A 25,607-nucleotide genomic window follows, 5' to 3' on the forward strand; every position below is an offset into this window, starting at 1 on the left:
GAATTTTATACAATCTTGTTGACAGAAGCTTCGGAGGGCGTCCTAATTTTTTCCTGTGATCTGACCTCACTAGAACTCCAAGTCTGGATAGTTCTGAGCCATCTGAAGCAGCACTACTGCTGGGAAGACCTTGAAAAGTCCAGAGGTGACTTTCTGAAAAGCCAAGGCCTGGCCACTCAAGTTGTCTGCACAGTGCCTGACAAAGTGCCAGCCACACCAAACTGGGACCCCCAGGTCAGTCAGAGTGATCTTTTGATATCTGAAGTTTATGGAGGATCCCTGTTGCCCTCTTTCCAGTTTTACCACGTTCACTGACATCCAGGTTAACCTTCTCAAGAAAGAAAAGGGTTCATCTTATTCTCATCCTGACTCTAGTGTTCTAGCAGCTGAGGCCACTTTTCATCTCTGACCTCATCTTGGCATCCTAGGCCTAGATCACCCTACACCTATCTAACTTCAGCAGACCCTGGCTGCATTACCATCCTTTTCCATGACTCCCCAGGAAGGCAATACCTCTACCTTTGTTCTACCAACTTTGTGAAAGTGTAAAGACAGTTGGCCACCAAGGCTAACCTAGAAACATAGAGGCATTACTTTAAGAGTATCTGGCACCTATGACTGATACTCTAGACTATAATAGGCTAGAGCAACTGAGACAGACCCCCAAGCTCAGCCTTCCAAGATGAAGGGGGTCATCTCTTTTGAGCAGTTCAGCACCTCCACTGTGGATATAGTGGGCCACATTTTGAACTGTTTCCATGTGTTATTTCTTATGTGTCAGGCAGCCAAGACAGGTGGGAGGGTACTCCGTACAAGCTGAGTCAGTGCCCTTTTATAGGCATTGACATATAGGCATCTGCTCATGCTGTGGTCAAAGGGACCTCATAAAACTTGTTTGTGTGTATAATCCCTGAACTTTGTGTGTCCCCACAGTTCAGGGACTCTCCCAGGCTCCCCTTCTACCCTTTGTTTAAGAACAACTAACATTCATTGAGAACTTACTGTGTGCCAGACACTATATATACTAAGTAGTTTACAGCGATTACCATATTTAATTCTCACAAGCACTCTATGACTTACATGTTCTTTTTATCTCTATTTTAATGGATGAGGAAACAGTAGAAGAGTAAAATAAGTAACTCATCCAAGGCCACCAGTTAAGAAAGTGGCTGAGCCAGAATATAAACCAGGTTTAATTAAGATGATCAAGGCCATTCAACTTATATATGGTGGAGTCAAGTTACAATCAAGCCCTCTGTGGCTCTTAAGTAGTTTTCTACTTTCCACCCTGTTGCCTGGATCACAGATTCTCCTGTTCTTTCCATCATATTTGGACTGACTGTTCACCTTGTTTGGTTTCAATTTCTCCCCAGAATGCTGCCTCTTGGATTGCCCACCTCTGTTCCACCCTCTGCAGACTGCAGTCCAGCCCAGCCATATATCCCTGTGGCCAATACAAGCTCCAGTGACAGTACACTCAAGTCTAGATCAAGTGCCCCAGAGCTCCATTTGTCTGGAAGGAGGTATCTAATATATCCTCAGAAAAAACTGGAGTAAAGGAAAAGATGGAGGCAGCCTCACTCTGGTAGATTCTCTAACAGACTTCTGGGTTATCCAGCCCCAAGTAAAATAATAACTAATGTTAAATCTGTGTTCCAAGCACAGGGATAAATGCTTTACACAAATTATTTCATTTAAATATACTCACAAAAATCCTTTGAAATTAGTACTATTATCCCCATTTTAGAAATGAAGTAACAAACTAATGTTTGAAGAGATTAAGTGACTTGTCTAAGTTTGAAGAGCTAGGTTTTGGATTCAGATCTCCTAAATTCCAAGCCCTATACCACCATACTCTACAACTACCTGGCATGATCCAGAATGGGCTGCAGATGGATGCCTACTTATGGTTGCACCTGAATGAGATCCAGGCCCATGCAGTGACAGCCTAAATAGGGAGAATGTTGGAATTAGCTACTCTATGAGAGCCATTGATTGTATTTCCCAGCTGGAAAGGGTCATACACAGGTATTTCTCTTGTACCATGACCCCACCCTGCTGGCTACTGTATCCATTCAAGTTAAGACCTTGAACATGGTTTTTAGTAGTGGCTCCATCTCTCCCACATCTTCAATTAGTTATCACTTATGATAGCTGCTTCCAAGTCAAGGAGTAGACTAGTAGATCCAAGAGCCTTCTACACCCACTTCACATCTCCAAATGCTTCTGATATATCATCTCACAGTAAACTATTTCTAGCATATTCCCTTTTCATCACTCCACAAAATCTTCATAGTGGCAGATGTCCTGGAAAAAAATACATCATTCATTGCATACTGAGCACCAGCTCCCTGTGTACTCCAGTAATGCTAATGTTGTTTATTGTAAGAATCTTCTTATTCCAAATTATCCAGCTATATGGTATCTGATTATTGCCTTCAATTATCATCCCAATTTTGGAGAGCCCTATTCAAAGCCCTTAGTATCTATCTGTCAACTACCTACTGCTGGTAGATACAGAGGTCAGATTAAAACTATTAACCAAGTACTAACTAGAGGAGTACCTCTGCTGTTTCACCTTTTACTAACACATTAGGTTCCCCTCCTTACTATGACTGACTTTTCCCACAAGTCAGCACATGCATCCAACTAGAGATACTTTCAAAGTAATTATGACTCCTACATCTGCTACCTTCCACACTCTCCCATGCTATGTTGGACATAAGAAGCTGTAAGTTGCCAGAATGTAGGTCAGGACATGAAGTATACTGAACAATGCTGGCTTCTTGAAGAGAACATGAGCATGGAAGACAATAACACATACCCAAACACTACTATATGGGGCATTTCAAGATAATTAACATTATTAACACCATTGATTTCTGACTCCAGCTAACTCTTTTATGTCAATCTACCTCATCCATGACCATTCTTTGCTATATCCATTCCCCTGAGACTTCTCCTTGTATCGATGACTAGATCTTCAGATTCCAGAAAAGCAATTTCAAGGACCAAAGAAGGTTAAACAGTGGGAGAGGGGCAGCAGTGTCTACATATATCCATTTATATACTTATCTGTGAGATAATCTTGAGGGTCATGAGTCTCTCAATCAGAAACACCTGTTGCTAGTGGGTATTTACATAGTGATGAGTATGAACTGAGTGGGCATCTGGGTTCATTTGATCAGGATTTGGTCTACCAAGGAGCTTAAGAGTCCTGAGTCTATCCTATAATCAATTCCCTTTGACAGGCTGAGCCACCAAATATCCTTTTCAGATTAGTTAAGAGGCCCAGATAGTTTCTGAACTTACAAGAGACATAAACCCCACTCACCCATGTTTCTAGGCATACAGGAGACAAGAAAACCAGCTTTCTTTGATCCTACTGAAAGATGGCTAAATGTCTTCATATATAGCAATATTTGGAGTGCAAAGCTGGTAGCATGGATCTCTATTAAGCTAGAGCATGTGTCAAAAGAGTGACTGAAGTTTCATCCTGGTGGCTGATAGATAAGCATGCAGCCCTGCCCCTATGCCCAAGGAGAAAGTTGCCCTCTAAATACTGTCTGATGCTTTTCCCACAATGTGGAGGCTGGGAAGGAGAACAGCTCAGTGAGTTAGTCACACAATATGGGGATGGGAAATAAGAGAAGCTTTTTCCTGAAGTCCTTGGTCATGGATCTTGAGAGAGGAAATAGCAAAATTATGTCTAATGGAAAACTCCATCTAAAATGAGTGCTCATGCAAGGGAGTCTAAGGAAAGCAGTAAAAGTTGAGGGGCAGTGCTAAATGGGGAGAACTAAGAAAGACAAGAGGAAAATCATAGAGCAGGTCAGAGTGGGCAAACCAAAAGAATGCTGTCTGAATGAATACCCGAAGGCATCCAGTGACAGCTGCTAGGATTATATCTGTTCCAGATATTACTTGCAATGAGCAGGCCAAGTCCTTTTAATGGGAACCAGAATGACTATCAAAGTATAAATAAATAAATATCTTAAAAGTTCACATACTTTCTAACTCAGCAATTTGATGTCAAAAATTTATCCTATTAATATAATTATACGAAGACACAAATAGGAGGATGCCTATTGCAGCATTAATTGTATCGGTAAAAGACTGGAAAGAACAGAATGTTTATGAATACTGGACTGGGTAAATACATTATGGTAATTCATACATTGTAATATTCATTCACTACTGAGAATAATAAATAAATTTAAAACCAACTAAGAACTGACAATTAAAATTCACAAAGACATTTAAATAGCTACTTTAACTACAGCCCACATATCCAAAGTATAAGGTAGAGACATAGAAGATTTTTTAAATGACTCAAATGGAATTTTAGAGATGAAAACTATAATTTGTGAGATTGAAAATACGCTAACTGGTACTTTGAGCAGATTAGACATTGCAGGATAAAAGATTAGTAAACTAAAAAATACAGCAATAAAAACTATCTAAAAAGATAGGGAAAAAAAGAATATGATGAAAGCCACATCAGTTAAGCTCTGAGACAATTTCAGGCAGCCAAATATATGAGTAATTAGAGCCATCCAAAAAGAGCAAATGAAGGATGGAAAAAATATCTGAAGAAATAGTAGTTGAAAAATTTCCAAACTTGATGAAACTATAAACACACAGATTCAAGTAAAGCAGAGAATCCTACACACAAGAAGCATGTAGAAAATTCCACCAAACCACATCTTAAACAAATTTATCAAAACCAGTGATAAAGAGAAAATCTTACAGGCAGGCAAAGACAAAAAAAACAAAAACAAATTATATACTGAGGAACAAAAATTAGGAGGACAGGACATTTCTCATTAGAAATGGTGCAAGTGAGAAGAGAAGGGAGCAATATCTTTAAGGTACTGAGAGAATAAACTGTCAACCTAGTGTTCTATATCCAAAGAAAATATCTTTTTAAAATGAAGGTGATATAAAGACATTTTCAAACATACAAAAGCTTGAAAGAATTCATCATCAGCAATCCCACACCATGGGAAATGTTAAAGGATATCTTTCAAGCACAAGAAAAATGACACCAGATGGAAATATGGATCTATACAAAGGAATAAAGAGTATAAGAAATGATGAGTATCTGGGTAAATATATAAGTTTTTTATGTTACTTAAGTCACTTTAAAGACAACTAATTCTTTAAACAAATATAATAAAATGCATTGTGGAGTTCATAAATAAGTAAAAGGAAATGTATGACAATAATAAGTAAGAAATGTGAAAGTTTTATGTTTTTCAGAACAGTGACATTTCTTCTGGCAAAACTGAGCTTCCAGATTTTGTTTCAACAGCATCATGATGCACAGGTGATTCTCTGCCATTATAGGTGCAGAGACCCCCATGCCTCACAGGTATTCCTGATCACCAGCAGTTTCTGTTCCTACACCCAGGATTATGTTCCTACACCTACATAATCTCAACCAGGGCCATTTTTCCATTTTTTAAAGGTATAACTGACATGAAATATACCATACAAACTTCAAATAATTACCATTTCTTCCTTTTTTTCCTAATCCTTTTATTTTCTTGTCTCACTGAACTGGCTGTAACCCCTAGCATAATGCTAAACAAGAATTATCCTATCAGGCATCTTTGTCTTATTTCTGATCTTCTTTTTGATTGAGCATTTCCTCAGAAAGTATGATGTCTGCTGTAGTTATTAGTACAAATGCCCTTCATCAGGTTTAGGAAGATCCTTTCTATTCTAGCTAGCTAGGAAATCATTTTTTCATGAATGAAACATGTTAAATATTATTGAATATGTTTTCCATATTACTAAGATGATCATAATATTTCCCCCTCTAATCTGTTAATATGATGAGTTATATTAATTAATTGTCTAAACCAACCAGGCATTCCTGGGATAAACTCACCTTGATAAATATTCATGATCATTTTATATATTACTGAATTATTTTGCTACTACCTTTCAAAATAATTTTTACATCTATAACCATAAGTGAGACTGATTTGTAACATTCCTGTCTTGTATATAGTTCTGGTCAGATGTTGTTACTAAAATAACTTGGGGAGTGCTACGAATTTCCTTTTCTCTGGAAGAGTTTGAATAATATTAGAATAATATTTTCCTTGAGTGGTTGGTAAAACTAGTCTGTCAAGCCCTGTGAGCCTGATGTTTTCTTTGTGGGAACAATTTTAGGTACTGATACATTTTCCTTAGTGGTTGGAGGACTTTTTGAATTCTCTATTTCTTAGGTCACTTTTAGTAATTTATATTTTTCTAAGAATGCATCCATTTTTAAATGCATTGACATAAAGTTCTTTATATTATCTTATACTCTTTAATCTCTGCAGTATCTGTAATTATTTCCCACTAATTTTATTATAAAATGTATATTTGCACCATCTTTTTCCCCCTTGATTAATCTTTCCAGAGGTTTGTATATTTTATTAGTGTTTTCAATGAAACAATTGTTTTTGTTGTTACTACTATGTATTTGTTTTATATTTCATTTATGTTTACTCATATCTCTATTATTTCTTTCCTTCTGCTTTCTTGAGTGTTAGTATGATACAGTTTCTCTAATTTCTTAAATTAAATAGTTAATTCATTAATTCTGAGCCTACCTTCTTTTCTAGTGAAAGCTTGTAAGTGTATTAATTTCATTTTAAATATCACTTTAGCTTATTCCACAAATTCTGATATGCAGTATTTTCATTCTTTCACTTCTAAGTATTCAGTTCCAAATCTAATCTTCATTATGATTTTTCTTTTACCTATAAGTTGTCTAATACTGTTTTAAATTTCTGAACATTGATTTTTTCAAGTCATTTTTTTAGATTGATTTCTAAATTAGTAATATTGTAATTAGAGTAGGCAGCATGATATACTATCTAATATTTGAAATTTGTTGAACCTAGCATGTGGTCAACTTTTGTGTATTCCAAGTGTACTTGAAAGTAATGTACATTCTCTGTTTATATATATATATATCTACTTATCCAGCTTGTTAATTATGCTGTTCAAACCCTTTATATCTTTGCTGTTTTTTTCCTCTTTGATCTATCAGTTACTGAGAAAAACATATTAAAATCTCCCACTGTGATAATGGGTTTATCAATTTCTCCTTGTAGATGTATTAGTTTTTTCTTTAAAAAAAAACTTTGACCATGTTAATAGGCAATTACATATTTAGATATGTTGTATCTTCTTGGTTGAATTTACTTTTTCCATTATGAAGTGATTCTTTTCACCTCTAGAAATGTTTTTGCCTTATAATTTTTAATTTGATATAAAAATAGCTACTTCAGCTTCCTTTTGGTCAATTTTTGCCCACTAACATTTGGTTCCATCCTTTGACATTTTTTTCTTTCTGTGTTCTTACACTGAAATATAAATGAAAGTATTTCTATTATAAATAGTATATAACTGAAATTTGTTCTTTTATTCACTCTGACAATCCTTCACCTTTTAATTGAGGACTTAAGTCCATTTATATTTAGAGTGATTGTTGATATATTTGGACTTATTCCTACCCCTTTATTATGTACTTTTAATTTTTCCCTTTTGCTGTTTCATTTCCCTCCCCCTCTTTTCTTGATCTCTTTTGAATTAAGCTTTTTTTCTTTCTTTTTTTTAAATTTCATTTTCCTCTCTATTTGGAAGTTACATATTTCATGTCTATACTTTTTCTAATTAATCTTGCTATTTTAACATGCATAACTTAAAAAGTCTAATGTTAATCATTTTCCATTTCCTTTAAAATTTAATTTTCAAAGGGGCCTGGCATGTTTACCCACACTCACCATGTATGGACTTCAGCATATCCGAAAACCATGGATTACATAGCAGTCTTCCCATAAGCCTTCCATCTTCCCCAGGTTTGCCAGGACACATGTTAAAAAAATTCTTGCCTCATTTCATACATAGAGAAATTAGGTCCTGAAACAAAGAACTTGTCCATAGAAATAACTCATCTAATCAGCAAGGGAAACCAGATCTCTTGGTTACTTTTCCAATTGTGAAATTCAGGAGATTGCCTGGGAGAACTTTTTTCCATACTTAATATTTAAAAAATTTTGGTATACATTACCACATAGTCCTTCTGAGAATCATACTAATTTACAAATAGTATTAATTGAAATCTAATTTACACATAGAAATTAATTGAAATTAATGATCAATCTAACACTGAGTTCCTTCTAGTTCTCAGAGGACAGGGACCATGTCTTTTTTTCATACTTGTATTATAGAAAATTTCAAACACATACAGGAGTAGAGAGACTAGTTAATAAATCTTATTGAAACTTATAAATCCCAAGTACGGGCAACAGCTTAAACAGGAAACAGAAATAAAACAGAAGAAAGCAAGATGAAATAGGGTTGGGTTTTATGTTATATTTTTAAAGGTCAGATTATTTTAAATTATTTCTGTGCTTTGAGATTATAGTAAAACCTTAATTAACAGTACCCTAACAAACTGGAAAATTTTACTGACTAGATTATTTCCTGGTACTCTAAAGCCTCATTACAATATACTCATAATGGGGATTATTCTAAAAACTGAAGATTCATGGAATGATTTCTGAATAACCAATGGGCTTGTGAGGAAAATTGCAGTTCCTATGGCCAGGATCCTCATATGAACCTAAAATACTTAATGATGTAACTGGCCTACCACTAGGCTACTGCTTCCACATCCATAGGCAATAAGATATTATTGACTGAGTCACTATATAAAGAGCTCTGCCCAGTGCTCTGGGCAGAGGCAGAGATGCAGGAGAATTACAGACCTGCAGACTCTTGGATGCAGATGTAATTCTAGTGCTCAACCTATTGCCAGGAGAACAAAGCTGGGTAATAAACCCTTTTACCCAAGGAACACTCCATCGTCATTCCTTGGTCTCACTGAATCCACAGTGAACTTTCCTGGGGCTGAAACCCACTAGCAAGACAATTGGCATAGTCAGCAGGATTCATTGTTGAACAAAGAACAGAACAGGCTGCCCTTACGGGAGCTGGTGCTTCAGTGTGCTGCCCCTGTGAATGGGGAGACAGTTAGTGTCCCTCAGTGCGCATGTGGTCTGAGGTCTACGCTTGCCTTCTAGAAGGCTGCCCCCCACCCCAGGACTGGAGGCAGGTGGAGGTGATACCTGAGGCAGTAGAGGTGGCCCTTGGAATAATAAGGAGGTCCTTTGAGAAACAGAGTACCTGTGAGGTGGCAGGAATTGTGGGTTGGCTGTTTCCCACAGTATTAAAAAAGTCTACAGATGAGAAGAACGTGTTCCTGAAAGAGACACAAGAAATGGCAGCATGAGAACATGAGCTGTGAACTGCTGTGGATTCACTTAAGAATGAAATGGCATTGATATGAGAGGAGGCAGCACAAGAATGCTAGCTGTGAGGTGCTGTGGAGGAAGTAAAAGATTTGTTAAAAAATGAAATGGTGTTGCTGAGAGGTACTATGGAAGAGGTAAAGGCCATGAAGGAGAATGTACCCCTGAGAAAAGCACAAGAAGAGGCAGTGTGAGGATGTGAGCTGTGAGGTAAAGTGGAGGAGAAGGAAATATTCCTTAGGGAAGCACATGGAAGAGGCAGCACGTGAACGTCATATGCAAGGTATTAATGTTGTCTTGCCAATGGGTTTCAGCCCTGGACAAGTTCACTATGGTTACAATGAGATGAAAAAAATGACAGTGAAACATTCTTGGGGTGAAAGGGTTTATACCCAACTTTATTCCCATGGTGGCAGGTCAATCACTGGAATCCCATTCACCCAGAGCGAGCCTGCATGCAGCAAGTTGGTCTGTGCCTCTGGGCCTCTATGCCCCTGCAGCCATCTCAGTCTCTGTCCTCGGCACTGCCACCACTCCAGTCTCTGCTCTCCCACAGCCTTGCAGCCCTGCAGCCATGCAGCAGCCCAGAGCACTGGGAAGAGATCTTTATATAGAGCCAATAACAATGTATTGCCCACACGTGTGTAATGAACAAGCCGACCATGGCCAAGTGAGAATCCAGGCCATAAGAATCTTCACTTTCTCCACACTCCACCACTCCAGGATTCTCACCTCTCAATCTTTTGCAATGTTCCCTGTGCGAGAAAGCTGCAACATTGTAACCAAATTCCACAATAACAAAAGAAGCTATGACAATATACAAATAATAAAAATTACAACAAATTACAAAATCCTCAAGCCTGAGGAGCTCCATTGCCACCAAGTGGTCATCCTGGCTGTATTCAAACCAGTTCTACTCCAATGAGTTAACCAAAAGGGCCATATGTGGGCCTTACATTACCCACCTTCTCCAGCCTCTCCAGCAGAAAGTCTCACAGATACACAGGCCGATCTTGTTGCTCTGTTTCTGGCCTCTGCTTCTTCAGCCTCAGCAGCCAGAACCACTGGTTCAGTTTCAATTGTTGCCACAGGTCCAGTAAGATTCCATTTGACTTTCCATCCAATTTCTTTCTGTCTGCTCCTGCCTTTATCACATCAGCTCACATCTGGGTCCTCGTGAGCTTCAGAGGGCCATTTAAATTTTTCCTTTGAGTGGCAGACCATATTTCCTTTTGGCTTTCATTGCTTGAGCCTGAGGATAGAAGCAGAGCATAGAGTGCTCCATGACCTGGGGAGGAGGCTGCACCTCTCCTGTTGCCAAGTCTTTATTTTCTTTTGGGCTTTCCACCAGCTTTCAACTAGGTAGAGTTTCAAACTAGGACAGGCTGATGCCTCCAGCACCGGCAAGGCCTCCATCCACACCTATTAGTCAAACCTCGGCTCCTCCTTCATTTCCAGGGCTGACGGCCCTACTACACTGTTCACCTGCCCCATAGCAGCCTGTACTCTCATGCTGCCTATTCTCATGCTGCTTCTTCTCAGGCTTCTACTTATTGGGCTGCCATTACATCTTTTACCATTTCCACAGCACCTCATAGTGACACCATTTCAGTCATCAAAAAATTTTTTACCTCCTCAATGGCACCTCTCAGCTCACATTCTCCTGCTGCCTCTTCTCGTGCTTCCTGCAGGAGGATGTCTTCCTCCCTTACGGCCTTTCTCAATATTGTGAGAAAAAAACTCCCCACAGTTCCCACAGCCTCATGGGCACTCTCTTTCTTTAAGGAATTCCCTATTTTGCTGAGGGCCAACTTTACTGCCTCAGGTGTTGCCTCTACCTCTTCCCAGCCCTGGGGTGGAGCCCAGTCTTCTAGGAGGCAAGTCACCTCAGACCACATGTCCACTGGGGACATGCCCCATCCATAGGGACAGCTCGCTGAAACACTCCTCCCATGACGGCATCCTGTTCTGTTCTTTGGGCTACAGTGAATCCTGCTAACTATGCCAATTGTCTTGCCAGTGGGTTTCAGCCCCTGAAAAGTTCACTATGGATATAATGAGACTGAAAAAATGACAGTGGAACATTCTTGGGGTGAAAGGGTTTATACCCAACTTTATTCCCATGGTGGCAGGTCAGTCACTAGAATCTTGTCCATTCAGACCAAGTATGCATGCAGCAAGCTGGTCTCTGCCTCTGGGCCTCCATGCCCCTGCAGCCATCTCAGTCCATGTGATTGGTGCTGCCACCACTCCAGTCTCTGCTCTCCCACAACCTTGCAGCCCTGCAGCCATGCAACAGCCCAGAGCACTGGGAAGAGCTCTTAATATAGAGCCACTAACTGCATATTGCCCACACGTGTGTAGTGAACAAGCTGACCAGAGCCAGGTGAGAATGCTAGCCATAGGAACCTTCACTTTCTCCACAGAGGTGAAGGTAAGAAAGTTGTTGAAGACTGAGGTAGCATTGTTACGAGGCACTGCAGAAAAAGTATAGTGTGTAGCAGAGGAGGCACTCGGGGGAGTGGAGAGAAAGGTGCCATCAGCTCTGGAAATGGAGGATCTGGGGAAGGGTCAAAGGATGGTGCCAGAGGCACCAACCCCTCCTCTATTGAAAGCATGCCCAATGGTCATAAAGAAAATAAAGACACAACAACCAAGGCTTCCTCTGGGAGAGGTGTAGCCCCCTCCCCAGGTTGTGGAGCTATATGCTCTATGCTCCATCCCTATACTCAGGCAGAGCTGGTGGATTTGGACTTAAGAGTCAATATCAGCTTGGCTCCTGAGTCTTTGGGGTATAGGGGGCATGGAATTTTTCTGTCTGGATCAGAGATGGGAAAGCTGGCTGGATCAGAGATGGGAAAGCTGGCTTCACTGAAAGTTCATCCTGCCTTGAGGCAGTGATTACAAAATGCACATCAGATACCAATAGTGTACAGCGATGGTCAGTCTGCTTATGGACAGTGATACAGTGTTTGAATGAGAAGACCCAAAAGGGAGCCCTGAGCCCCGTAGACATGCTAACACGTATTACTGCCACCCCTATACAATTGCAAGTACAAACCGAGGGGGAATCATTGAAGCTGAGGTTTTCCCACCAGAATAATATCTTGCTATAAGCATCAACTGCACTAAACCCTGGAGACTCCACCAAGTGTATGTGGCCTTAGACCTTTCGACACATGGACCAACGATGGCTGGCCCTGCTGGCACCCTGGGGACAAGGCCTGGAATCTGGCCTCCTGTGTATTCCTAGAGTAATATCAGAGTGGCCCCCACAGATCACAGTAGTATATTCTGAATGGCCAGAAGGTAGGAGTATCTTACCAGGGAGTTTTGTTTTATCACTATGGCCAGTGCATGCACTTCCAATAGCACTACATATAGACCCTTCAGTAACCTCCATGGGGAAAGGAGTAAAAGTATGGTATACTAGACCTGGAAGGGACCCCCTTCCTGCTACAGTCTTATCATAGGACCACTTTCTTACATGCATCTTACATGATGGACAAGATTTGTCTATGTTGGTGTCATTAAAACATGCATCTTAATTGCTCTTAAGGTCTTTGTGGATTCGGCACACACCCTAGGAAAAACTGCTACTCACTGGGGTGCATGGAGCCCCCTATCAGTACCACTACTAAGTATGAGTCATGAACTCATCTGAGTAGAACTGGTTTTGAATATAGCTGGAATAACCTCCTCAGGCTTAAAGATTATTATAATTTTTGTTACCTGTATCAAAATTTTATTGTATCATAATTTTTGTTATTATCTGTATGTTGTTGTTATCCTCTGTTGCTATTGTGGAATCTGGTTACAATGCTCCAACTTTATTGCTCAGGGACCATTGTGGAAGATTGAGAGTGTGTAGATTGTGAGGCGAGAATCCTGGAGAGGTGGAGTGTGGGGAAAATGGAAGTTCCTACGGCCAGGATCCTCACCCAAACTAGAATTACTTGATAATGTAACTGGCCTACTGCTAGGCTACTGCTTCCAAAGTCATAGGCAATAAGCTATTGTTGACTGAGTCACTATATAAAGAGCTCTGCCCAGTTCTATGGGCAGAGATGAAGGAGAATTAGAGACCTGCAGACTGTTGGATGCAGATGTAATTCTAGTGCTTGACCTATTGCTGGGAAAACAAAGCCGGGTAATAAACCCTTTTACCCCAAGAACGTTTCATTGTCATTCCTCAGTCTCATTGAATCCACAGTGAATTTTCCCAGGGCTGAAACCCACTGGCAAGACAGAGCCAAAAAAGAAATCAAATGGGAAACTGGAAAATATCTTGAGACAAATGAAAATACAATATACCAAAACTTATAAGATGCAGAAAAAGCAATATTATTGTGTGGTAATTGTCTACATTTAAAAAAGAAGAACTCAAATAAACAATCTAACTTTACATCTCAAGGAACTAAAAAAGAAAACAAACTAAGCCTGTAATTAACAGAAGGAAGGAAATAATAAAGATCAGAGCAGAAATAAACAAAATTAAGAACAGGAACACAATAGAAAAAAAATCAATGAAACTAAAGTTGGTGTTTTGAAAAGATAAACAAATTTCTAGCTAGACTAAGAAAAAAGAAAAGGCTTAAATAAACACAATCAGAAATGAAAGATGAGACATTGAAATTGATGCCATAGAAATAAAAAGGATCATTAGAGAGTACTGTGAACAATGATACATCAACCAATTGGATAACCTAAAAGAAATGGATAAATTCCTGGAAATATACAACCTACCAAGACTGAATCATGAAGAAATAGAAAGTCTGAACATATTTTTAACTAGTAAGGAGATTGAATCATAATTGAAAAGCTCCCAACAAAGCAAACTCCAGGACCAGATGGCTTTACAGGTGAATTTTATAAAACACTTAAAGAATTAATGCCAATCTTTCTTAAACACTTCCCAAAAAATTGAAGAGAAAGGAAAAACCTCCACACTCATTTTCCTGATTTCTACCATTTTTCTGATACCAAAGCCTGACAAAGATACTACAAGAAAATAAAACTACAGGCCAATATCTCTGATGAACATAGATGCAAAAATCCTCAACAAAAAATTAGCAAACCAAATTTAACAGTACATTAAAAATATCATTTACCAATGCAAAATGAGATTTATTCCTGAGATACAAGGATTGTTCAACATATAAAAATCAATTCATGCAATACGCCATATTCAAATAATGAAAGATAAAAATCAAAGGATCATCTCAATAGATGGAGAAAAAAATAGACACAAAATTCAACATACTTCATAATTTAAAAAACTCTTAACAAACTAGGAATAGAAGGAGATTATCTCAGTCAAAGGGTACCAAGTTTCAGTTATACAGAATGAATAAGTTTTGGAGATCTAATGTATGGCATGGTGACTATAGTTAATAATACTTGAAATTTGCCAAAAGAGTATAACTTAAGTGTTTTCAATACACACACACAAAATGTAACTCTGTGAGGTAATGGATGTGTGATTTAGCTTGATTGTGGTAATCATTTCACAATAGAGACACATATCAGAATATCACATTGTACACCTTAAATAGCATAATTTTTTATTTCTTATTATACCTTAATAAAGCTGGAACTAAAGTAGGAAATCACAACATAGTATAGGTTACATATGAAAAGCCCATGGTTTATGTCATACTCAATGGTGAAAAGCTGAAGGCTTTTCTTCTAAAATCAGAAATAAAGCAAGGATGCCCATTCGCACCACTTTTGGAAGTCTTAGGCAGAGAAACTGGCAAGAAAAAAAGGCATCTAGATTGGAAAGGAAGAAGTAAAATTATTTCTGTTTGTAGATGACATGGTCTGATATGTGTAAAACCCTAAAGACTCCCTCTAAAACTATTAGAACTAACAAACAAGTTCAGTGAAGTTGCAGGATACAAAATCAACATACACAAATCAGTTGAATTTCAATACACCAACACTAAACTATCCAAAAATGAAGTTAAGAAAACAGTATGATTTACAATAATATAAAAAAGAATAAATAACTTAGAAATAAACTTAACCAAAGAAGTCAAAGACTTGTACATTGAAAACTATAAAACACTGATGAAAGGAACTTAAAAAGACACAAATAAATGGAAAGACAACCTATGTTTATGGGTTGGAAGACTTAAGATTGTTAAAATGTCCATATTACCCCAAATGATCTACAGATTCAATTCAATCCCTATCAAAAGCGCCATTGGCATTTCTAAAGAACTAGGAAAAACAATCCTAAAATTCATATGGAACCACCAAAGATCCTGAATAGTCAAAACACTCCTGAGCAAGTACAAGGTGGAGGCATCATGTTTACTAATTTCAAACTGTATTACAAAACTATAGTAATTAAAACAGTATGGTATGGGCATAAAAGCCAGACATATAGATCAATGGAACAGAATAGAGAGCCCAGAAATAAACATACATTTATATAATCAACTGATCTTCCACAGTGGTGGCAAGAATACACAGTGAGGAAAGGATAGTCTCTTTAACAAATGGTATTGAGAAAACCATACATCTACATGCAAAAGAATGAGATTGAACCCTTATCATATATCATGAACAAAAATCAACTCAAAATGGATTGAAAACTTAAACATAGAGCCTGCAACTATAAAATTCCTAGAAGAAAACATGGATGGAGGAATATCTTCATGACATTGGCCTTGGCAATGATATCTTGTGTATAACAACACCAAAAGCAACAAAAGGAAAAATACACAGGTGGGACTACATCAAACTGAAAAGCTTCTGCACAACAAAGGAAACTATCAACAGAGTGAGAAGGTGAGAAGGTAACTTAAGGAATGGGAGGAAATATTTGTAAACCACATATTTGATAAGGGGTTAATATCCAAAATATATAAGGAACTCTTACAACTCAAAAACAGTAATGATAATAATAATAATAATAACAAAAACCTTATTTTAAAATATACAAAGACTTGAACAGACATTTCCCCACCTATCAGTTCAAAGTAATTACTCCTGTTTTTCTTCAAGGTTGCTGGAGGAGCATAGTAGAGCTGAAAGAGCTCTTTGCTTGGAGTTCAAGTCATGGCTCTCCTTGGGAGCTGTGTGGTCTTGGGAGAGTGACATAACCTTTCTGAGGCTTGGGTTAATCACTTGTGAAATAGCAACTGGAGATAATAACTAATGCCTCTTTACTGTTCTGGGTGTCTGTTATGAAGCAGAGTAACATTACTGAGGTCTGGTCTTAGTCATGGGGAGTCCCATACCTAAATGATTTGAGGGCACCATTATCAAGTCCCCACCACATACCCCATTACAGTCACTGTCCATCAGCATAGTAAGATGCTATAGAGTCACTATTTGTATTCTCTGTGATATACTGCTTTCCCTGTGCCCCCCCTACATTATGTGTGCTAATCATAATGCCCCTTATTCCCCCTCTCCCTCCCTTCCCACCCACCTTCCCCAGTCCCTTTCCCTTTCGTAACTGTTAGTCCATTCTTGGGTTCTGTGAGTCTGCTGCTGTTTTGTTCCTTCAGTTTTTGCTTTGTTCTTATGACTAAAGATGAGTGAAATCATTTGGTACTTGTCTTTCTCTGCCTGGCTTATTTCACTGAGCAAAATACTCTCTAGCTCCATGCATGTTGTTGCAAATGGTAAGATTTGTTTTCTTCTTATGGCTGAAAAATATTCCGTTGTGCATATGTACCATATATTCTTTATCCATTCATCTACTGATGGACACTTAGGTTGCTTCCATTTCTTGGCTATTAGAAATACTGCTGCAATAAACATAGGGGTACCTGCCTTTTTGAAACTGGGATCCTGCATTCTTAGGGTAAATTCCTAGGAGTGGAATTCCTGGGTCAAATGGTATTTCTATTTTTAGTTTTTTGAGGAACCTCCATACTGCTTTCCACAATGGTTGAACTAATTTACATTCTCACCAGGAGTGTAGGAGGGTCCCCCTTTCTCTGCATCCTCACCAGCATTTGTTGTTCCTAGTCTTTTCTATGTTGGCCATCCTCACTGGCGTGAGGTGATATCTCATTGTGGTTTTAATTTGCATTTCCCTGATAATTAGCAACGTGGAGCATCTTTTCGTGTGCCTGTTGGCCATCTGAATTTCTTCTTTGGAGAAGTATCTGTTCATGTGCTCCTCCCACTTTTTAATAGGGTTATTTGCTTTTTGGGTGTTGAGGCTTGTGAGTTCTTTATATATTTTGGATGTTAACCCCTTGTCAGATATGTCATTTACAAATATATTTTCCCATACTGTAGGATGCCTTTTTGCTCTGCTGATGGTGTCTTTTGTTGTACAGAAGCTTTTTAGCATGATGTAGTCCCATTTGTTCATTTTTTATTTTGTTTCCCTTGCCTGAGGAGATGCATTCAGGAAAAAGTTGCTTTGTTTATATTCAAGAGATTTTTGCCTATGTTTTCTTCTAAAAGTTTTATGGTTTCATGACTTACATTCAGGTCTTTGATCCCTTTTTAGTTTACTTTTGTGTATGGGGTTAAACAATAATCCAGTTTCATTCTCTTGCATGTAGCTGTCCAGTTTTGCCAATGCCAGCTGTTGAAGAGGCTGTCATTTCTCTACTGTATATCCATGGCTCCTTTATCATATATTAATTGACTATATATGCTTGGGTTTATATCTGGGCTCTCTAGTCTGTTCCATTGGTCTATGGTTCTGTCCTTGTGCCAGTACCAAATGGTCTTCATTACTGTGGCTTTGTAGTAGAGCTTGAAGTCAGGGAGTGTAATCTCCCCTGCTTTATTCTTCCTTCTCAAGATTGCTTTGGCTATTTGGGGTCTTTTGTGGTTCCATATGAATTTCATCACCCAGGGTATTTTTAACACCCAGAACACCTGAGTTTCTACCATTAGAGATCCATTTCATTTGGCCTAGTGTTGTTTCCTGCCAGTCTTCCTTTTGAGAAGAGAAGCATGTAATGGCACTTCATTGTAAATGAATAAACTGGGGCACTTTTTCCTGGTTGAGAAAGGCAGGGATTTTGAAGTCCAGGGATTAGAAGTGGGAAGGAAAGGGTGCAGCACAGAGAGAAGGGAAGGGTGGCAGAGACAGATTTCACCTCCTTCACAATTTTTCTGCAGCTTGCCTCTCAGTGTTGTTATGACTCACCCTCTCTGTGCTTGGCAAAGCTAAACGAGAGTAGTCTCTATTTGGTATGGAATCAGAACAGGGAGTCCCTGGCTGAATGTCAGTTCCAGGTATTTCTGATAGATTCTGAATGCAGTTCTTTATTAGATATTTTGATGAACAGTCCTTTGGGTAAACCATGTACATTGTTACCAAACGGTTAACTGGAGTATACTCCCAATCTAATAAAATATTCATGAGTAGCAAGAATCTGAATCACAAATCCTTGCACAACCCTAAATGCCCTCTTTTCATCATCCAGTCCTCTTCTCTTTCTCAGTTACATGCTGGTTCTCAGTAGTTGCAGAGAATTCCTCCTCTCTATTTGTTTATCAGATGAATGCCCTAGCACCTGGCCTTTGATCGTGCCTCTCCTGGAGAAAAGCAATCTTTTCCTCTGCATTCCCTTAATGATGAGTTCCTCATAATCTTCTAATGCGTTGTTGCTTTTCTTTTCTCTAAAAATCATACCTGTCGTTTACTGAGACTTTCTCTGTCTCAGGCCCTTGGATCACTCCATTTCATTCACAGCTCTATACCTGTCTTACAGGTGGCTCACTGATACTCATTCTCCCAGGTGTTCCAGCTACGGCTGTCTGGCTCCAGAGCAGAACTTCTGCCCACTGCTGTAGCCTGCCTTTTTTGCTCGATATCCATCTGCACACTCTTGGGACTGCCCAGGCTGCTGTGTGGACATACGTTTCGTCCCTTGTTGGCAACCAATGATTCATTTTCATTTGAGAGGATACAGATCTAGCTTGTGTGGGAAACAGTGAGAACATATTCTCACCCCAGGAAATTCAAATAACCCTCTTCCTATTGTCCTTTCTGTACCTCATTTCAAACTATTCTTACAGTCACTGGTGGCAAAGGAGTAATTATTTCTGCTAACTGGGGACTGAGGCCTAAAGGTCTTTAACTCTTTTTTACCCACTAACTTGGGAGTTGCACCTGAATGTACCAATCTAACTGCAAATAGTTTTTCAAAATCTCATTCTAGCTAACAATTCAACTTGGTTAGGCACTAAACCATTTATCTCTAATAGATGAATTTGGCATTTCTTTCCAAGATGTAATTTAAAAAGGGAACTTTAGCCTGGAAATCTGAAGACCCAAGTCCCAATTCTAGATCTGCCACTTACTAGCCTGTTACATTAGGCAAATCTACTTAATCTTGCTGAATCCGTTTCTTCATCTGTAAAATACAAGCAATGATATTTTCCTTTCCTAATTCAGAGGTGATATGGTAGGGATTCCATTGTTAGGAAGTGCTTTGTAAATCCAAAAGTGCTCTACAAGCATAAGGCATTAGGCAAGATGAAGTGAAATGCTGAAAAGGTCACCAGCAGCAAGGAGGCTTTTAGCAGAGCCCTAAGCAAAGGCTTCACCAAGGATTGAATCATGGAGACAAGTTGTGCCTCTCACAATTGGTTTCCCCTTATATAAGTTTAGCTTTAGGGGTGCAGATCCAAACTGGGTTTCCATCTGGATCTGTGATGATCTTCAACCCTCTGATCTCAAGGAAACCAGTCTTGGTTCTCACCTCAACTGAGTACTGCACTCCTAGAGGGGTAGCGAGTGGCATGAGGATTAAGCGACCCTCCATATCAGTGAAGCCAGGAACTTGGATAATGATGGCTGGGTAAGCGGACTATAAAGTAGAGAACTGATCATATGCCACTTTGGTTACAAGCACAGAGATATTACAATGGAATGACAGACAGGAGAAGAAGTGGAATGTAGATCCTGTGTGAAGCTATGGGCACCTCAACTCCTGAAAGTCATTCCCAAGTTAGAACAGAAATTGCTTCTGGGTAGTCCCGATGGCCTGCCCAGCGCCGGGTGAGGGCTCACTCCATACAATGCAGTGTTGATGGTGGCTGTCCTTGGTCTCTTTCTATTCTTCTTGGCTATAGGCTTTCCAGAGATACGTGCGGATGCAAGCTACCCGAGCCCAGAAAGAAGACTGAAAGAAGGGGTGCGGACGTTAACAGCAGGCCTGCGCCCTGCTTCTGAACCCCTTCTCCCCACCCTTGCTCCCTACCCCCAACCCCCATACACGGGCCGACACAGACAGGCTTGGAGACCGAAAGGGTTTCACTTCCGCCTGGCTGCAGGAACCACAAGTTCCTGAGTAGGTGGAAATTGGAATAATCACAGTCCAAACACACCCAGATGCTCTCACACACCCAGAGCGCGCGCGTCCCTGGGCCACTGGGCGCACGTGAGCCCACGCCCCGCGCACCCAGCCCGCCTCTCCCCGGAGCATCCTCCGCTGCTGCCACCGAAGCAACCTCCTCCTCCTCCTCTCCTCCCCTCCTCCTCCTTCTCCTCCCACCGCCGCCGCGGCTGCTGTGCCTCCTATCCCCTCTCGTCCTCCTTCCTCCCCCAGTTCCTGCTTCTCCTCCCATCCCTGGCGCCTCCAGCCTGGCGGCGAAGGGCAGAACCCTCGGCAGCGGCTCCCCTGCGCTCAGGCGGAGAAGAGGCTGGAACAGGTCTGTGTGGGGCGCTTTGTTGAGGGGTGCTGGAGCGCCTGTGGCTCCCAGAGCCGCTGGGAGGGCGCGGGCGGACGGGAGGGTAGATCACTTTCCTGTTTCGGGTTTTTTTCTATGAATAGCTGGCGCGCGATGGGGTGGGAAGGCAGCCGGGTCCCTTTGCCAGTTCGCCGTCCCTCCGGCTTCATGGCGAGAGCAGCGAAGCTGCCGGACTCCCGTCCCCACCCCGAGCTCCTCCCGCCCTTCTCTTCCTTTGCGTCCCCACTCCCTGCATCCCACTTCCCAGAGCTGAGCTTTCTCTTGTTCTGGGAGCTCATGGATGGGGGCGGGGAGAGATGGATGGAGTCAATTATGCGGGGCACCTGGGTGCATGGGGCTTTGTTACCTACAACAAAACCCAGTCCTAAGCAGCTTCCAGTTACAGGCTAGGCTGCAGTCCGCCGTCGGTGTGGGGTGTGGGCTAGGCAGACTAGCAAGTGAGAGAATGTGAGGAAGGGGGCGCTCCCTGTGTGTGACTGGGCACAGAGGAATGCAGCGGTGTGTGCTGCGGGTGTGTGTGTGGGGGGATGCTCGGGGTTTGGGTGGGCTTCCGTGAGTGTGAGGGGTATGTGGTGGTGGTGGTGGTGGTGGTGGTGGTGGTGGTGGGGTGTGTGTGTCTGTGTGTGTGTGTGTGTGTGTGTGTGTGTGTGTGTGTGTGTGTGTGTGTGTGTGTGTGTCTGCACCATGGGGCCGGGCTCCTCCTGGCATTACATGTCCTTGGGTATCATCCCCTGCCAAGCCAGACTACAGTAACATGCAGGCAGATCAGGTCCAACCTGTTCTGCCCACGTTGGTTTCAAAGTGATGGAAATCCCCCCAGCTGGGGCTGTTGCTTAGGACATTATGGATGTGGAATTTCCAGCCAGGTTGACCAAGCCCTACTGGACATCATCATTGTTCCCCCAAAGATGCCCAACTTTCTTAGGTTTCCCTCCTTCAGCCAATGAGGAGCCAGAGCTTTCAGGGTGGTCCCTGTAGTTCATTAGTGGATCCTCTTATCTTTACTGCAGTGATGTTAGTTTTGGACTAGGATTGAGTTACATGTGTTTGGAGAAAAAGGAACATACTAGATGCACCTATGTATTAATCATGAATTTGGTTCAGAAGTGTTTTTTTTTTCCTTGATCTGTAAGGTGTGAATTGGTATCTTTTTTTTAATCAAAGAAAGAGATCCAAAAAAATGAACAGAACTGCTGAACTTCTCTTTGACATTTCATTTGTGGTTTTAATAAAGCACTGTTTTCCAGGGTCCAAAAATGTGCAGTTAAGGATGGTGATCATTCAAACAACTGACATTTATTAAACACCTGCTATGTGCCAGTAGTGATGTTAGGTATTGGAAGTATCCAAATGAATAAATGAATAAAACATCACCTCAGCTCTTGGGGAGTCTGGCAGGCAAGACAGAGTGTGTAAACAGATAATTACAGTAGAGTATGACAAGGGATGGCAGGGCACTGTAAGAGCCAGGAGGAGGGGTGCCTAGCTGAGTGTGGGAAGTATGATCCAGAAAGGCTTCACGGAGGAAGTGACATTTGACTGAGTCTTGTAGAATTAACTTGACTTGCCAGGTGGCTAAGTTGAAGGAAGAGCATGTATAAAGGCAGAAGAGTCACAGTTAAGTAAGACTAAGTAAGACTACAAGGAGTCCTCAGAATTGTTACTATCATCTCAGCAAACTAAGAATGAGTTTCCCTGGACTGGGGTGGTGATTAATGGTGAATCCAAAAGGAATTAGTATGGCAGATTGTTAAGGATCAGTGCATATCCTCATCTTAAGAAGTGTCCAGCTCATTTCTTAATACAGTGTGTTTTGCTTTAAGCAAATCTGGTATGTGTAAGTATGTATTTACAAAGCAAATGTTTGTATATATAAAACTAAATGGATAGCATTCACACTGCAGAATTTGTTGCTTTACAAAAGGATTCATAGATCATCTTAAATAACAGTGCCTCTCTGACCTTTACAGTGAATATTTTTACTAAAAATCCGTTTACATAGACTTTTTGTTATAGCCAGCGGATGGATAAAGAAAGGTATACCTGCATGGCATTTGCTATTTGCACAAAAAGTTACCAATTTCAATGCAGGCACTTTCCCTCATGGTGTGGATAATTAATAAATACTAAAAGAAAACATGACAATGGTAATAAATACATAGTAAACCCATTGTCTGTGATCTTTCATCATTTGGATCATATGTAAAATACAAGTTAACCAGGATAGGGTCTACAGGGACTTTTACATTTTAAATACTGTTAATGGTGTCACTGGTAATTAATAAAGCACAAGATGTTTTGTGCTCTACGTTAGTTTTGAAATGAATATATGCTGACTACTTTAATACTCATGCAGTTAAGCCAGAACAGGGGCACATTCTGAGCCTCCTGTGTTGTTGTTTTGGTACTGATTGCATGGGCTGATGTATGGCACTGGAAATGAACCTAAGAGATGGATGATTTCTACTGGAAGTGCCTGATGGGCACAAAATTATGCTAGTTAAGAGTGTGAGCTCTGAGGGCTTGGACCAGCTGCCTGAGTTTCTTCTCCCTTAAATGAAGACCAAAAATAGCCCTTGGATCTATTTGAAAGGAATTCCAGCAGAAGTGGGTAAGCTTGAACTGACTTCCACCCTGATCTGGCTAATGCCTTACAGCAGAGGAAATGATGGTCTGGGGTCCTTTGGGTGCATCAAGGTCCTTTGTTCTCAGGCTGTCAATACCAGAAGGTATCCCGGTATCCTGCAATATCTCTAGAAAACGCCGCTCAGAGATTGGGCTGGACTGGAATTGATCTGTCAGTTGTGCCTATACTCAGATCAATCTAGTGGCTGGAACAGTGCCTCCCAATGTGGGTTCCAAAGAAGAAGACTAGATCCACAGAGTGTATGTAGGTGTCATACACACACACACACACACACACAGAGTTTTGTGGTCAAGTTAAATTTGGGAAATTCCTGCTTAAACAGAAACAGGGTTGTCTACTGCAGGGCTTCTAAAAACCTTTACTAGGTTAATGTATATTGTGATGCTCCAGGAGAGTAGAATATGCAGCACTTCCCAGATGTATTTGCTCTGGTATTCCAACAAGCATTTAGCTGGACTGGTGTTGAGAAGATATTCTTTGGGCAATGCAGGGTGAGCACATTTACAGCTGGGTTTGGAGGCAGTCGTTATCTTGCTGAGTGAACTTGGATAACTCCCTTCACCCTCTAGGCGTTCCTTCCCCTATGTGTAAAATGAGGCTGAAAATAATCACTGCTCTCTGTGACTGGGATGGTGTGATGACAATTAAGATAATATCTCTGCAAGTGTTTTCAGCTGCTTAGAAGAAAGACTATATATAAACTCAAGATTATTATGAAAGGGAAGTGAAGAATTAGGGCAATTATCCTGATAATTCAGGCCCAAATCCTGTTTTTCTGCTGCATTATTGGGCAGGCTGCCTCAGTTCTCTGCTTTGCTTTGACTGCAAAGACCTGTCGTCATTCAACCTTGGCGGTGACTCAGTTCTTTGGGCTGATTTCCTTTCACAGCCTGAAGATTTCAGTGTGGCCTTCGATTTCCTGGTCCAGAGGTGTCATCTGTACAGCTTCAAGAAAAAGCTCATCAATCTGAACACAGCCTGCTGACCGAAGAGCCCTGGAGGTGGGAATTAAGTTTAGTTGAAGCCTTGCTTTATCTTTCAGACTCTCTCTCTTGCAGAAATAGTGCTTAAGGGCCATCTTTGCAACTAGCAGCAGCAGGGCCCATCTCCGGTGTGCCCAGTCTCCAGTGTCCCCAGCACCCAATCTGGGCTGGAGTCCTGTTCTCAGGAGAGGTTTCTTGAACCAGTTTCCAGGGTCCTTTTTTGTCAATAGGAAGGCGTGGCCATCTTTAAGGAAATTTAAAGGCAAAAGGAAAAACTCTTGTGACAATTGACTCTTCCTGATTCCCTGGAGTCTTAATTCCCACCTCTTTGCTTTTCAAACTGCCTTGAAAAAAGGATGTATTTCTTGAGAATTAACAGCTGATAATCATTGCAAACCAGATTTGGAGTAGAGACTGCTGTGTGGGCATTAGAGTCATTACTAGTTCTCCCGTTCTCAGCACATGGACCAGCCGTTCTCTGCAATGAAGGCAGCAAGCCTCAGTTGCAGTAGGCAGGACTTAGGTTAACCGCAAGAGAAGACTGTGGCTTTAAGGCTATGATACTGGAATGTGAGTGCAAAGTTATTCTCTATTCTGGAGGGGTTAGTGGAAATGCATGTCCAGTAGGGGAGCTTCATAGCATGGTAGAGAGGCAAGTGCCTCCGGAAGTTCCAGGTGGTGCCACACCTTCCGTTTGGATGGGGCAAATGCCAGAGAAGTTAAGTGAGTGGCCTGAAGTCACACAGCTACCACATGATAGAACAGCAGTTATCCGAAAGGCTCAAACTTAGATCTGCTGCCTCCTGATGATTTTTCTACTACACTTAGCTGTCTTCTTTTGTATTTCCATGCGTTGGCTCATCCAGCGAGAGGTCATGTACCACCCAGAGTTGGGTGGGTTCTATGTGGCAGCTTTTGCAGAGGGATTGGTTTCTAATGGAACCCTAAAAGGACAGGCTTCCCTCTCCCTCC

General features: G+C 40.8%; 1 protein-coding gene across 2 annotated transcripts in view; it reads left to right on the plus strand.

The window, feature by feature from the left end:
* Positions 1–20,713: 20,713 nt before the first annotated feature.
* PAK3 (p21 (RAC1) activated kinase 3) overlaps positions 20,714–25,607 on the plus strand; it is a 313,135-nt gene continuing 308,241 nt past the window's right edge. Inside the window, exon 1 of one of the 2 annotated variants that reach the window (XM_036912633.2) lies at positions 20,714–20,966. The gene's annotated coding sequence lies outside the window, so the exon portion shown is untranslated. The remainder of the gene's footprint in view (positions 20,967–25,607) is intronic. The other variant, XM_057496161.1, reaches the window with a different exon arrangement.

The sequence above is a fragment of the Manis pentadactyla genome, chromosome X (assembly GCF_030020395.1).
Source record: "Manis pentadactyla isolate mManPen7 chromosome X, mManPen7.hap1, whole genome shotgun sequence".
Classification (NCBI taxonomy): domain Eukaryota; kingdom Metazoa; phylum Chordata; class Mammalia; order Pholidota; family Manidae; genus Manis; species Manis pentadactyla.